This window comes from Dipodomys ordii, unplaced genomic scaffold, assembly GCF_000151885.1.
Source record: "Dipodomys ordii isolate 6190 unplaced genomic scaffold, Dord_2.0 Scaffold44, whole genome shotgun sequence".
Lineage (NCBI taxonomy): Eukaryota > Metazoa > Chordata > Mammalia > Rodentia > Heteromyidae > Dipodomys > Dipodomys ordii.
This window is the reverse complement of record NW_012267260.1, coordinates 8,205,945-8,210,742: the sequence shown is the minus strand read 5'-3', so window position 1 is coordinate 8,210,742 and position 4,798 is coordinate 8,205,945. Positions and strand designations below refer to the sequence as shown.

General features: G+C 44.9%; 1 protein-coding gene across 1 annotated transcript in view; it reads left to right on the top strand.

Moving 5' to 3' along the window:
- Nucleotides 1-4,798, top strand: part of Gltscr1l (GLTSCR1-like) — a 39,501-nt gene that overhangs the window by 2,219 nt on the left and 32,484 nt on the right. The gene's annotated exons all lie outside the window — the stretch shown is intronic.

The window sequence follows — 4,798 nt, the reverse complement described above, 5'->3', positions numbered from 1 at the left end:
AAAAAAAAAAGAGTCTCATAGAACTTTCCTGCCCAAACTGACTTTGAACCACGATCCTCAGGTCTCAGCCTCCTTCAATAGCTATGATTACAGGTGCGCACCACCAGCACTTTTTAAAAGGTCTTTTTTTCTCTTCCTTAAAAATGGATTTGGGGACACACTGTCCTGCTGGAAATGTGTCTCTGACTATATGCAATGGAATTTTGTTTGTTAGTACTGCTGCGTGTTTTCATATGACTGTTTTTGTTGGACCATGCTGTAAAACCAGAATAGTTTGGAAGTTACTCATGGCAGAGAGCGGCACACGTCAAGGGTTCCTGTAATAATTTTAACCAGATCCCTAATACGAATGCTTCCTGAAAGAAAAGGGTTTTGTTGGTAATGATGGCTATTTCCAAACATCTTTAAAGCAATTCCATACTTGTAGCTAATAGCATATACCAAGTTCACTTACACTGAGAAGTGGTAGAGAAAGACTAGAATAGTCTTTACTTTGAATAGTTTTTTTTTGGTATTGATACTGGAGCTGAAACTCAGGGTCTCACTCTTGCTTGGCTTTGTTGCTTTTGGCTAGTACTCTATCACTTGAGCTATGCCTCCAGTCTAACATTTTGCTGGTTAATTAGAGTCTTGCAGACTTTTTTGCCTGCCTGGGCTAGCTTCAGCCTCTTGAGTAGCTGGGATTACAGGCATGAGCCACCAGTCCCCATCTTAATAGCTTTTTTTTTTTTTTTTGGCAGTTATGGGGCTTGAATTCTGGGCTTGGGCACTATCCCTCAGCTCTTCAGCTCAAGGCAAGCGCTCTACTGCTTGAGCCACAGCACTACTTCCGGTTTTCTAGTGGTTTATTGGAGATAAGAGTCTCACAGATGTTCCTGCCTGGGCTGGCTTTAAACCGTGATCCTCAGATCTCAGCCTCCTGAGGAGCTAGGATTACAGGCGTGAGCCACCAATGCCCGGCAGTGTCCTTCTGCTCTTCAGCTCAAGGTGAGCGCTCTACTGCTTGAGCCACAGCACCATTCAGCACCACAGCACCACAGGGCCTCATGAGTGCAAGGCAAGCACTCTACCACTGATCCAATTTGTGGGTTTATAAATTTGTTTTTTTGGGGTTTTTTTTTGGTCGTGGAGCTTGAACTCTGGGCCTGGGCGCTGTCCCTCAGCTCTTCGGCTCAAGGATAGTGCTCTACCCCTTGAGCCACAGCGCCACCTCTGGTTTTCTGGTGGTTTATTGGAGATATGAGTCTCACGGCCTTTCCTGCCTGGGCTGGCTTTGAACTGCGATCCTCAGATTTCAGCCTTTAGAGCAACTAGGATTACAGATGTGAGCCTCCAACACCTGGCGGGCTTTACATTTTATTTTATTTTTTGTGTGTGTTGGTTTTGGTTCTTGAACTCAGCCTGGGTGCTGTCCCTGACCTTTTTTTGCAGGGTTAACACTACTACCACGTGAGCCACAGCTCTTCTTTCTGCTTTTGGATTAATTGGCAATAAGAGTGTCTGTCACAGCCTTTTCTGCCTGACTCTCAAATCTCAGCCTCAGCTGGGCGCCGGTGGCTCACTCTTGTAATCCTAGCTACTCGGGAGGCTGAGAAAGTCTGTGATACTCTTATCTCCAATAAACCACTAGAAAACTGGAAGTGGTGCTGTGGCTCAAGGGGTAGAGGCTTGCCTTGAGCTGAAGAGCGCAGGGACAGTGCCCAAGCCCAGAGTTCAAGCCCCATAACCAACAAAAAAAAAATCTCAGCCTCCTGAGTAGCTAAGAATACAGGTCTGAGCCACCGGTCTGGCTTATTTTATTTCTTTTCTAGGTGTTGAGGGTAAAGTCAGGTCTTGTTCCTGTTAGGTGGGGCTCTACCACTCCAGCTGTCTGCATCCATTCAAGTCTTTCCTTCTGTTTTCAAAATTGAAAAAAATTGTATTGATAGGATTATTACTTTCAAACTTCATTGAAAGTATTAAACCTTATCTCCAGTTACCCACCAAAAAGTTGGAAGTAGAACTGTGCTTCAGGTAATCGTGTTAGCCCTGAGCCAAAAAGCTCAGGGACAGTGTTCATGTCCTGAATTCAAGGACCAGCTCCAGAGCTTGGGGGGAGGGCGGGGGAGAGGTTGCGGTGGAGCTGCAGGAATACAACAAGCCTGACTCAACTTTTACAGGATGAGAAGTCAGAAAAACCCAGTACAGTCGAGACCGTAGTAGTAGTAGTAGTGTGTGTGAGTGTGTGTGTGTGTGTGTCTGTGTGTTACATGGGCAACATGGCAGATAGATTTACAATAACAACAAATAGTCAGGCACTGGTGGCTCACGCCTATAAATCCTGCTACTCAGGAGGCTGAGATCTAAGGATTATGGTTTGAAGCCAGCCCAGGCAGGAAAGTCCTGTGAGACTCTTGTCTCCAGTGTACTGCCAGAAAACCAGAAGTGGCACTGTGGCTTAAGTGGTAGAGCACTAGCCTTGAGTGTAAAAGCTCAGGGACAGTGCCCAGACCTTGAGTTCAAGTCCTACAACCAACAAAATAAAACTAATAATAGTAATAACAAATAAGGGAAGTTATTATTTTATTGCCTGGGAAGTAAAATAAGCAAATATAATGGTGGTCCTGACATGTGACTTAAGGCCTTACAGGAGAAGTAGGTATTATTGCCTAACCACTAGGAAGTGGGTGGGAGGGCTTTTATCTTCTTAGTAGAAGGACAAAGACTACCAAAGAACTACCCCTGCTAAGTTACTAGAGACATCAAATGGCAAGGGACAGAGGCACAAAATGAAGCGTCATCATAATGGGCCAGTATATATATTCTAGGGAGTGCCAGGACTCCATACAGCCTACTTCTAAAAGAAGAGTCTCATCAGTGTCCAGAGATGCCACTTCAGAATGCTTGCCAGAAAATTCTAAAGACACACAAAGTTATCTGAGGATTCCTTCAGAGGTAGGCTTCAAACTAATTTTTGATTAATGGTTGAGATTTTAGTAGCATTACAGATGAACATTTCAAGAGAGGCAGCTCTCATCTGTGAGGGTAGATGCTGGAAAGTTCCTTGCGTGTCTAGAGCCTGGGAGAATGGCACTGGGGTCAGAATGGATTTCAGAGAGTAGAGGGAGTAACTTGAGCTCTATGGTATAGTCTCTATTTTGTTCTCTCGTTGGCACAATCTCATCTCCAAAGTCAAAACATACATTCTTGGAGAACCCACGTGCATTTCAAGGTAAAAGGCATGAGAAGCACCTCTCCCTGGTGGGCCTGCTTGTGTTGCCCGCCCGCCATCTTGTGGCCAACACCTTGGAAAGGGTGACAAGTTTTTTCTTTTTAAGTTTGCTGAGCTCCTGGCACATAATAATGTGTCAGATGCTATTCTGAGTTCCAGGTTTCACCACTGGCCTCGCCGAACTAACCAGTGAGTAAATATGCTAGACATGAGAGTCCAGTGAAGACAGAGAGGGAAAAATAGAAGGATTATTGACTGGGAGACGAGAAAGAGACTGATACTACAGCTGGTCCAGGGAGATGCAACCCCAGATAATTTGCCTCCTGCATCTCTCGTTCAGATGAGTTTCTTTCAGAGCCAATCAGAGGTCCTGCCTCACTTGAGGCTTAGGACCAGTCCCTCAATTTGTTGGAAGATTTCTTAGGGGCAGTTAATAGTCTCAAATTCCTGGTGTGTATACACACACGTGTGCACATACACATACCAGTACAGGGGCTTGAACTTGGGGCCTGGGTGTTGAGCTGGAGCTTCTAGCTCAAGACTAGTGCTCTACCACTTAAGCCACAGCACCACTCCTGACTTTTGGGTGGCTAATTTGAGATAAAAGTCTCAAGAACTTTTTTTTTTTTTGGTCCAGTCGTGGGGCCTGAACTCTGGGCCTGGGCGCTGTCCCTCAGCTCTTTAGCTCAAGGCTAGCGCTCTACCACTTGAGCCATAGCACCACTTCTGGCTTTGTTCTTTTTTCTTATGTGGTACTGAGGAATCAAACCCAGGGCCTCAAGCATGCAAGGCAAGCGCTCTACCACTGAGCCACCTTCCCAGCCCAAGTCTGAAGAACTTTCCTGCCCAGACTGACTTTGAACCAAGATCCTCAGATCCTAGCTTCTTGAGTAGCTAGGATTATAGACATGAGCTGCTAGAACCTGGCTTTGAGGAATATTTTAAATACTTAGGTTTTTCTCCAAATAATTTTTCTTAGTCTTTTTCCTCTTCTCCTTGTTAGGGGAATGAATTAAGTCCTTGGTTGAGTAATAATGGAAAATCTCAGAGGCAATCACATTGAAGTGGACACCTGCTTTTTATTACAAACTAATATAATTATGAAAACATTAATGTGTTTTCTTCTAGCACACTATCATTATTTTATAAAAGCCCCGCAGCTTCACCTGAAGCAGCCTGGGGGCCTCAGCACACAGCCCCAGCACTTCACACACTGAACTTGTAATGAACCAGTGTGCACGTCCCCCTTCCAAAATAAAAGAGTTCTTTAAAAGCAGGAATCCTGCCAGAAAGCTTGCAACTACCAACTGAACAGCCCCCAGACCATTACAATATCATCAGAGGGAAAGATGGCAGTAATTTATATCCTAAATGACATTAAAAGATCTGTTCTGAGTAAGTTCTCAGGGCAAAAGTTTTTCATTTTTTTTAATGTCAGGGCCTGGGTGCTGTCCCTGAGCTTCTTTTGCTCAAGATTAGTACTCAAGATATACATGTGAGGGGCTGGGAAGGTGGCTCAGTGGTAGAGCGCTTGCCTTATATGCCTGAGGCCCTGGGTTCGATTCCTCAGCACCACATAAGCAAAAA